The sequence below is a fragment of the Gobius niger genome (assembly GCF_951799975.1).
Source record: "Gobius niger genome assembly, chromosome: 22".
NCBI lineage: Eukaryota > Metazoa > Chordata > Actinopteri > Gobiiformes > Gobiidae > Gobius > Gobius niger.
This window is the reverse complement of record NC_136873.1, coordinates 8097841-8109460: the sequence shown is the minus strand read 5'-3', so window position 1 is coordinate 8109460 and position 11620 is coordinate 8097841.

Sequence of the window (11620 nt, the reverse complement as noted above, 5' to 3'; positions counted from 1 at the left end):
TTTGGGCCAGAATCATGGGGAGAGAGCTGGTCGGCCCCTTTAGGCCCTTTTAGGATCCCTGAAGGTGTGAAAATGACCTCTCTCTGACTGACCACTTTCTTCTATGCTACAAAAAGAAGAGCCGTGTTTTCCCGAACTAAATCCTCTTCATGCATGACAACGCACCATGTCCTGCTGTAAAGAAAACCTCTGCATCACTGGCTGCTATGGGCATAAAAGGAGAGAAACTCATGATGTGGACCCCCTCCACCCCTGACTTCAACCCTATTGAGAACCTTTGGAACCTCAACAAAAAAAAACAGCAGCTCTGGGAGGTTATTCTGACATCCTGCAAAGAAATCCAAGCAGAAACTGTCCAAAAACTCACAAGTTTAATGGATTTAAGAATTTTGAAGCTGCTGTAACACAAGGGCTCCTATGGTAAAATATAACTTGACCTGTTCATATTTTTTTTATTTAAATAGCTTCTGATTTCAGAAAATATGACCTCCTAATGCTACAAATTCAACAAATGATCATTTTCAGTTAATTACAAGCTTTAAAATGTATTGAAACGATGACTTGCATAATAATTTGGAACAGTGGATTTTAAATACTGTTTTCACTGAGAGATTTTTTTCAAGCACATTTAAATGATCCTCGACCAGTTAAAGACTTGAAAATGATGCTGACTCTCATTTGAGTCGACAGTTTAGGAAATCAGAGAAAAATGTCATTTGCGTAATAATTTGGAACGCGGTGTTCACATTTTTCATGTATAATAAATATGTATAAACATGTATAAATTAAGACCTTTTTTTATTTTTTATTTTTTTCTTTAAATGTATTGTGTCCTCTCTGCACATTTGTAAAATATGCACTTTTTGCAATAAAAAAAAAAAAAATTAAGAGCAGCGTTGTCAAAAAACTTTTTATTTTTTTCGGACAAAAACCTTGTCAGATACCGAGAGGACACATTAGCGCATTCCAAAAATCCTAAAAACTAAGACTCTAGGGAAAAAAACTTAAAAAACAAACTGTAAATTTAGACTGAGGGAGACAAAAGGGGGCAGGGCGGTTGGCGAGGGCCGATAATCGCCATTAATTAAATTTTATGTTTGTTGCCATATTTTTATAATTATTTTTTTTCTGTTGCTTTCTTGTTATTTGTTCCCATAAATAAGACTTTAGTGTTTCATTCTTAAAAAACTCTTACTTTGGTGAATACGTCAGCTGCTCTTCCTTTAACGCGCCCTTATTGTGAAGGAGCACCCGGAAGTCTGAATCAGCCAAACGGAGCGGATGTAAACAGAGGCTTGTGCGCATGCGCGGACGGTGGCAGAGTCGAGTCTAAAGTTTGCGCCAAAGAAACGTTTCTCCAAAGTCTTCGAAACTTCGCGACGAAACTGGATTAAAGCAGAAACAGAGGGGGGCACGAGGGAGGCGCGCGACCTGCGGGCACGGCCACGCGCACGACCCCCCCCCGGGGCCGCGCGAGGACAGGTGCACACGGAAGGAAGGCGCAGGTGAGTCTCGGGTGAGATACGGGTTCTTCTTCTGGGAAAGTTAGTTCTAACCTCTTACCCCCCGCCTTAACCGAGCGCGTTTTCTCCAGTTCAGCTTTGCCCAAATCTAAAAGGTTGCAGCCTCTAGGCCAGCGCAACCCCTCATTTGAAAGCTAAGACCGACAAACAAAAGCGTCTTGTTATCAAAAAAAGACAAAAATCCAGCAAAAAAATGACAAAAATCCAGCAAAAAAAAGATAAAAAACACAGCAAAAAAAGACAAAAATCCATAAAAAAAATGATAAAAAACACAGCAAAAAAAGACAAAAATCCATCAAAAAAATGACAAAAATCCTTCAAAAAAGAGATAATAAACACAGCAAAAAAAAGACAAAAATCCATCAAAAAAAATGACAAAAAAATGACAAAAATACAGCAAAAAAAATGATAAAAAATACAGCAAAAAAAATGATAAAAAATACAGCAAAAAAAGACAAAAATCCATCAAAAAAATGACAAAAATCCCTCAAAAAAATGACAAAAATCCATCAAAAAAATGACAAAAAAGCATAAAAAAATGACAAAAATCCATCAAAAAAATGATAAAAAACACATCAAAAAAGACAAAAAGCCATCAAAAAAATGACAAAAATCCAGCAAAAAAATGATAAAAAACACAGCAAAAAAAGACAAAAAAACATCAAAAAAGTGACAAAAATCCATCAAAAAAATGACAAAAAAACATCAAAAAAGTGACAAAAATCCATCAAAAAAAATGATAAAAAAACACAGCAAAAAAAGAAAAAAATCCATCAAAAAAGTGACAAAAATCCATCAAAAAAGTGACAAAAAGCCATAAAAAAAATGACAAAAATCCATCAAAAAAGTGACAAAAAGCCATCAAAAAAATGACAAAAAAACATAAAAAAATGACAAAAATCCATCAAAAAAATGATTAAAAAAAACATCAAAAAAGACAAAAATCCAGCAAAGAAAATGATAAAAAACACAGCAAAAAAAGACAAAAATCCATCAAAAAAAATGATAAAAAACACAGCAAAAAAAGACAAAAAGCCATCAAAAAAATGACAAAAATCCAGCAAAAAAAGACAAAAATCCATCAAAAAAAATGATAAAAAACACAGCAAAAAAATGACAAAAAAACATCAAAAAAGTGACAAAAATCCATCAAAAAAATGACAAAAAAACATCAAAAAAGTGACAAAAATCCATCAAAAAAATGATAAAAAAACACAGCAAAAAAAGACAAAAATCCATCAAAAAAGTGACAAAAATCCATCAAAAAATGATAAAAAATACAGCAAAAAAAGACAAAAATCCATCAAAAAAAAAGATAAAAAACACAGCAAAAAAAGACAAAAATCCATCAAAAAAATGACAAAAATCCAGCAAAGAAATGACAAAAATCCATCAAAAAAAATGATAAATATACAGCAAAAAAAGACAAAAATCCATCAAAAAAGTGACAAAAAAACATCAAAAAAATGACAAAATCCATCAAAAGCGTCTTGTTGTCACAGCTTTGTCGTCACATTTTGGAAGCGTTTTTTTTTTAGCGTATTTTTCTTTATTTATTTCGTTTTTTGTTGCTTTATCGTCGCTTTCTTCACTTTTTGGTCGTGTTTTTGCCACTTTTTTGTCACTCTTTTGTGGCTCACTTTTTAGTCAGGCCCCGGTCGCCCTTTTTATTGAGTCATTGTTGCTTTTGACGCTCTTTTGTTGCCGCTTTGTGACTTTTTTAGTCATGTTTTTGTCCTTTGTCCTTTAGTCCTTTTTTTTTTGGCACTTTTGTTGCGTTATTAATCCTCGTTTTCGTTGCTATTTTTTTTATTTTAAGAAGCTTTTAGATTTAGGTAAAGCCAAACTGGAGAAAACGTGCTCGGTTTAGTTGGGAGTTAAGAGTTTTTCGCAAGGATTTTTCAATTATTCCTGTGAGCTCCAAAAAACAAGGAGAAATCAGATTTTTTTTACTGATTTTCTCTAGTTTATTCAAAACCTAAACAAGATCTCTGAGCAAATCCTTGTAACTTAATGTGCCACAGGGAAAAACACACATTTAAACCCGGCTCTGTCCTTTATTAACAATGTTCAGTCCATCTCGGTGAATAAACAATTAGTGACGCATTATTTAACCAATGATTATTCTCTGAACTATCTCATCCATGTGGAAGTTCATGAACAAAAGGTTTAATTTAGTCAACGTTACCCACATCCATGCTGTATATACTACATTTGTAACCCTAAGTCAGGATTTTTGACATAGGGCCTCATTTCCTATTTGAGTGTTGTTGATTTATGGAGAAATTTCTTTTGTAATTCATGCAGTTCTTATGTTTGAAGGGTTTCGTGGCGCTAGTGCTAGTGCATGTCTATGGTATCAGCTAGCCTGCATTAAAAACAGTGTGACCCGCTCCACAGAGCACCTGAAGCTAGGGCTGCTCGATTATTGAAAAAATAATAATCACGATTATTTTTGTCATAATTGAAATCACGATTATTCAAACGATTATTTGTTGCCTTTAAAAAAATCCATCAAAAAAAAGATAAAAAATACAGCAAAAAAAGACAAAAATACAGCAAAAAAAAGATAAAAAATACAGCAAAAAAAGACAAAAATACAGCAAAAAAGTGACAAAAATCCATCAAAAAAAGGACAAAAATCCATCAAAAAAAGTGACAAAAATCCATCAAAAAAAAGACAAAAATCCAGCAAAAAAGTGACAAAAATCCATCAAAAAAATCCATCAAAAAAATGATACAAAATCCAGCCAAAAAAGACAAAAATCCATAAAAAAGTGACAAAAATCCAGCAAAAAAATCCATCAAAAAAAAGATAAAAAATACAGCAAAAAAGACAAAAATCCATCAAAAAAATGACAAAAAAACATTAAAAAATTACAAAAATCCATCAATAAAGGACAAAAATCCAGCAAAAAAAAGACAATAATCCAGCAAAAAAAGTGACAAAAATCCATCCAAAAAGTGACAAAAATCCAGCAAAAAAATCCATCAAAAAAATGATACAAAATCCAGCGAAAAAATTACAAAAATACAGCAGAAAAGACAAAAATCCAAAAATTAAAAATTAGGAAAAAAATGTGGGAAAAAAAAATAATAAATTGTAAAAAAAAAAAATTATAATCGATTTTTTGCGATTATGCTAATTTTGTAATCGTTTACTGTTGTAATCGAAATCGTAATCGAATTTCGATTAATTGCACAGCCCTATCATGTTCACAACCTTTGTGTGTCATATCATGAAATTCAAACGTCCAAGTGCTGAGAAAAGTCAGGATAAAAATGGCACAATTGCCACTTTAATCATGATCCAAAATGCCATAGATGCTACTTTTGGAGAGGAATTTTAATAATGCCTTTTGATGTGACACAGGAGTCTCGCTGGATCTCTGTTTGACCTGATACCCACTACCCGTGAACTTAATATAATCACATTTTACTGTACAATTCCTGAGATATTTTAAATTGAAAGTGCCACGAATAGAGTTTTGTGACTTCCATACATTCCATTACTTTCCCATTGATTTCAGTGAAGTGCCACGGAAAACCCACACTCCAGCCCTCTCTGTCGCCTTTACGTGAAACTATAAAGAGTGGCGGGCTCTAAATGACCCCTGACCTCTGAGCGTGACAAAACAGGAAACAGTTGGTCTTTTCACTTCCTGTCCACAGACTGACAGGACTCCGGTGATTTTTGGTTTTAGTGCCTTTCAGTATGACTTGTTAGTGATTCACGTTCTCATCTTTCACATAATACGGCATTTTTATTTAGTAAAAATGATGAATAAATGGATGGACAGAGCCAGGTTTAAATGTGTAGTTTTATTTTGTGACATGGTAGTTTTAAAGATTTGCTCTTGTTCAGTTTTTCAGTATTACTTTGGGTAACTAAAATGTCACAAAATAAAAGCCCTTTTGTTTTCTTGTTTGCTCTTCAGAATAAAGCATTTTAACTCTTTAAAGTAAAAGCCCTCGTTTTCTCTTCAAACTTAAAGGCCCTGGTTTACTATTCAAAATAAAAACTCTTTCTTCACTTCTCAGAATAAAAGCCTTTTTTCACTCTTCAAAATAAAAGCTCTGTTTAATATGAAGGTTAATTTGTGTTTTTATTATCAAGGTGTTTTTTATACACTGAATTTATGTATCTGAATTTTTTGCATCCGTATTTCACCACCATATTGAAAAAAATTCAGCGTATTTTTTTTCGCTGCTGAAAAAAAAATTCAGTGGAAAAAAAAAATTCAGTGTATTTTTTTTCGCAGCCAAAAATGTTGTAGACTAAAACAATGCGAGATCTACAAGTTATGAGCGAAAGCCGCTTGTTGCTCCATTATCCGTGCGTACCGGGCCGGCGCTGTGGTAGTGAAGCTCACAGCAGGACTTTAACTGTCGGGCGCATGAAGACGCGCAGCAATAACATGTCTATGAGCGAGACCCGCAGTCGGGGAACACCGGGCCGCCTCCGGCGTTTGGAAGGTCCGATGTTGACCCCGTTATAACGTTGTGTGTTCAGAGTGGATGAATAAATGCACTGTTCTCACACATATACAGTTGAGCTTGGGATCATTTAGTTTTGTTGAATGTTTTAGGAGAAACAACAGCTCGAGGTCCAATGCTAACTGGTTCATGTAAACCAATGGTCGCCGCTAGGCTAGGCTAACCCATTGAAATGAGTGAGCGCTAAGCTAACACGCATATTCATAAGTTTCTATTAAAACGCCTGCTCCTTTCAACCTGGTCCAGCACCAGTGATCAGATCCCAGGCTTCGACAATGAATGCATTTAGTTTTACAATTTTATTCTGGGTTTAAGTGAGTACTTTTAACTCTAGTTTGATGTTTGGACGCAGCCAGTTTCCTCCTTGGCTGCGCTCTGGGAGCTCACGATCTGATTGGCTGCCCATCAGCTGTTTTTCATCAGCTTTTTACAGCAGCGGAAAAAAATACGCCAAATTTTTTTTTCAGCAGCGAAAAAAAATACACTGAATTTTTTTCAATATGGTGGTGAAATACGGATGCAAAAAATTCAGATACATAAATTCAGTGTATAAAAAACACCTTGATAATAAAAACACAAATTAACCTTCATAGTTTAACTCTTCAAACGTAAAGGCCCTAATTTACTCTTCTAAATAAAGCAGTTTCTTCACTCTTCAAAATAAAAGCCCTTTGTTACTCTTCAAAATAAAAGCCTTTTCTTCACTCTTCAAAATAAAAGCCTTTTCTTCACTCTTCAAAATAAAAGCCCTTTTGTTACTCTTCAAAATAAAAGCCCTTTTTTTACTCTTCAAAATAAAAGCCCTTTTGTTACTCTTCAAAATAAAAGCCCTTTGTTACTTCTAGCCTGATAAATCTCGGTTTATTTGTGTTTCTCGCTTGTGTGGCAGCGATGAAGCGAAGCCGCGCCCTCCTCCTCCTGGTGGGCGTGGCCTTCTTCGTCGCCGTGGTGATCATACAGCGGCGGCTGGAGCGGCTGCAGCCAGCGGCGGCGCTGGAGCAGCCGGAGCCGGACCCGCCCCGGATCCTGGAGCTGCAGCGGCGGATGGGGCGCCTCGAGCAGCTGCTGCGCGACAACAACCGCCTGGTGCTGGAGATGGAGCGGTCCCTGAAGAGGGGCGGGGCTAAAGGGGGCGGGGCCGGAGCTCACGCCACGCAGAGGGGCGGGGCCGCGGCGCCTCCGGTGAGCGGCTGCCGATTGGACGAGGAGAAGAGGGGCGGGGCTGACGTTCAGGTGAGGCGACATGTTTAACCGCTTAAGTCCAGCTTTACACAAAGGAATCTCGACTGGAGCCTCATTTGAAAGCTAAGACCTGATCTAACGTTTTTTCCGCTTTTTTTCTTCTCCTTTGTCGCCTGTTTTTGTTGCTTTTGACCTACTTTTGCGCCGCATCTGGTTAATACTAACTCTCTCCCGTTCATTCTCAATGGCAAATATGGATGCAGTACACTTTTTGGCCACCAGTGACAAATTGGGGGCACTGTTTCACTCCTTTCGCAAAGTTAAGGAAACACTGTTCTGGCGTCTTGGTATTTATCAGTCATAGAACGTATCAACTTTGCCATTTTTCCAAATTTTATTGCAAAGGTCGTCGACATATATGACTTATAAAAGAATGTTGTTAGACATTTTATACTCACTACTGCCACGTCAGGTCATGTGTGTAACTGCAGCTTCTATATGTAGTAAGTAAGTAACACCGTTTTGAGCGACAGTGCAGGATTTTAGAGGCAGGTCTGAGCTCATTCTACACATTAGGACATTGTTGGAACATGTAGGGGGAGGAAAATACTTAAAAAGCAGAATACCTGCTCTTTAAGGTAAACAAGTTACTTAGTTCTGCTTTAACCCCTTAACTCCCACCTGAACCGAGCACATTTTCCCCAGTTTGGCTTTACCCCAATCCAAAAGCTTCTGGAAAAAAGCTGTGAAAATAGCAACAGAACTGAGACGAAAACAATGATGGAAATGTGACAAAAAAGTGAGAAAACATTGTTGAAAAAGTGGCAAAAATGTCACAAGAAATTGACAAAAATATGTCCAAAAAATGATAAAAATTTGATAAATTGACGAAAAAAATGTGACAAAAAAAATACAAAAATATGATTAAAATTTGACAGAAAAATGACTATGTGATAAAAAAAAATTAGACAAAATGTTACAAAAAAATACAAAAAATGACAATGTGACCAAATGTGATAAAAAATTGACAAAAAATTACAAAAATATGAGAAAAATGTGATAAAAATGTGGCAAAAATGTGACAAAACGTGACAAAAATGTAATAAAAAATTGCAGAAAAAATCACAATAATGTGACAAAAAATGACAAAAAAGTTACAAAAATGAGTTGAATACCCAACAAAAAAATGATGGAAAAAAAATCTGATGACGTGAGGAAAAAGATCCCATGGAAATGCACTAGCCTTGCGTTAGCCTAGCGCCACGAAACTCTTCAAACATAAGAACTGCATGAATTACAAAACAAATATCTCCATAAATCAGCAACGCTCTGGATAACGAGGAAATGAGGCCCTGTAGTCGTCTCCGTGGCTGTTGTTTCTGGGGCGTGTAAGGTTAGTGTCGGGTTCAGCGAGTCGAGTTACTGGAGCTTCCACATTCCCCAAACGGAAGCACTTTGCCGTAGTTTGAGCTCCTTGTTTTAAGCTCAATAAATCCACTTTCCTGAACTTAAAATACTTTTTATACCTCAGTGAACTCAAGCTGAAAATGCAATAGATTCAGTTTTCATTGTGTTTATTCCCAGTTTACGTCCTGTATATTCCCAATAATTCACATTTGTTGTAGTTTTGATTATTATGTTGACAGGGCGATGTTTAACCCCTTAACTCCCGCCTGAACCGAGCACATTTTCTCCAGTTTGGCTTTACCCCAGTCCAAAAGGTTCTGGGAAGAAGGTAGGAAAGTAGCGACAAAACTGAGACGAAAACAATGATGGAAATGTGGCAAAAAAGTGAGAAAACTTTGACAAAAATGTGACAAAAAATGACAAAAAAATTATTTAAAAAAGACAAAAAATATGAGATAAACGTAACAAAAAAATGACAAAAAATGACAATAAATGTGACTGAAACATTAAAAATAATTATGAAAATAAGACAAAAAATAGACAAAAAAATGACAAAAAATGTGACAAAAAGACAAAAAATATGACAAAAAATGACAAAAAAAATTATTAAAAAAAGACAAAAAATGTGACAAAAATGTGACAAAAAAGTGAGAAAACTTTGACAAAAATGTGACAAAAAATGAAAAAAACATTATTAAAAACAGACAAAAAATGTGACAAAAAAAGACAAAAAATATGACAAAAAATGACAAAAACATTATTAAAAAAATGACAAAAAATGGGACAAAAAGACAAAAAATATGACAAAAAATGACAAAAACATTATTAAAAAAAGACAAAAAATGGGACAAAAAAAGACAAAAAATGACAAAAAATGATTAAAAAAAGACAAAAAATGGGACAAAAAAATGAAAAAAAGACAAAAAAATGAAAAAAAAAATGACCAAAAATGTGACAAAAAAGACCCCAATTTTTTTTTTTAAAAGACAACAAATGTGACAAAAATTACAAAAAATTGATTTAAAAAATTGACTAAAAAGTTACAAAATGAGTTGAAACCCCCCCCCAAAAAAGTTGGAAAAAAATCTGATGACGTGAGGAAAAAGATCCATTTAGATGAGTTTTGTAGATCTTAGCTTTCAAATGAGGCGTTACACTGGCCTACAGGATTTGGGTAAAGCTGACCTGGAGAAAATGCTCTCGGTTCGGGCGGGAGTGAAGAGGTTAAACTCCTCTTTTGTTTGTCTCGCGCAGATGCTGGACGTGTACGACCTGCTGCCCTTCGATAACCCCGACGGCGGCGCCTGGAAACAGGGCTTCCCCATCCGTTACCGCGGCGACGAGTGGGACAACCGAACGCTGCAGGTCTTCCTCGTGCCGCACTCGCACAACGACCCAGGTTAGCGGAGCGGCTAGCACTGACCCGGGTTAGCATTAGCCTGGGTTAGCGGAGTGGTTAGCACTGACCCGGGTTAGCATTCACCTGGGTTAGCGGAGCGGTTTGCATTTATTGACCCAGGTTAGCGGAGCGGTTAGCACTGACCCGGGTTAGCATTAGCCTGGGTTAGCGGAGTGGTTAGTACTGACATGGGTTAGCATTCACCTGGGTTAGCGGAGTGGTTAGCACTGACCCGGGTTAGCATTCACCTGGGTTAGCATTCATCTGGGTTAGCGGAGTGGTTAGCACTGACCCGGGTTAGCATTCACCTGGGTTAGCGGAGCGGTTTGCATTTATTGACCCAGGTTAGCGGAGCGGTTAGCACTGACCCGGGTTAGCATTAGCCTGGGTTAGCGGAGTGGTTAGTACTGACATGGGTTAGCATTCACCTGGGTTAGCGGAGCGGTTAGCACTGACCCGGGTTAGCATTCACCTGGGTTAGCGGAGTGGATAGCACTTACATGGGTTAGCATTAGCCTGGGTTAACATGGGCTAATGGAGAGGTTAGTACTGACATGGGTTAGCATTCACCTGGGTTAGCGGAGTGGATAGCACTGACATGGGTTAGCATTAGCCTGGGTTAACATGGGCTAATGGAGAGGTTAGTACTGACATGGGTTAGCGGAGTGGTTAGCATAGACCTGGGTTAGCACTGACATGGGTTAGCAGAGCGGTTAGCATAGACCTGGGTTAGCACTGACATGGGTTAGCATTAGCCTGGGTTAGCGGAGCGGTTAGTACTGACATGGGTTAGCGGAGTGGTTAGCATAGACCTGGGTTAGCACTGACATGGGTTAGCAGAGCGGTTAGCATAGACCTGGGTTAGCACTGACATGGGTTAGCATTAGCCTGGGTTAGCGGAGCGGTTAGTACTGACATGGGTTAGCGGAGTGGTTAGCATAGACCTGGGTTAGCACTGACATGGGTTAGCAGAGTGGTTAGCATAGACCTGGGTTAGCACTGACATGGGTTAGCATTAGCCTGGGTTAGCGGAGCGGTTAGCACTGACATAGGTTAGCGGAGTGGTTAGCATAGACCCGGGTTAGCAATGACCTGGGTTAGCACTGACCCGGGTTAGCATTAGCCTGGGTTAGCGGAGTGGTTAGCACTGACCCAGGTTAGCGGAGCGGTTAGCATTGATTGACCCAGGTTAGTGGAGCGGTTAGCATTGACCAGGGTTAGCACTGACCCGGGTTAGCGGAGCGGTTAGCATTGATTGACCCAGGTTAGCGGAGCGGTTAGCATTGACCAGGGTTAGCACTGACCTGGGTTAGCGGAGTGTTTTTTTCAGAATTCTTTCAGTTAACTTCAAATTAACTTTTGTTTATTTTTTTGGGCTCTTTTTTCTGACTTCAGGCTGAAAACATCTGCCATGTTGGCCATTTTTTATACAGAAATATCTTTCCCTCATGACTGGAGATTCAAACTGTTTCACATTTAATCTGTGTCTTGAATGAAATGAATGAAAGAGGGGCCGACTCTTCTGCTCCCGCTGTGTAACTGTATTAGTCTGAGTCTGAATGGAGCTGTGCTGCAGGTTGGCTGAAGACGTTTGACGGTTATTACCGGGACC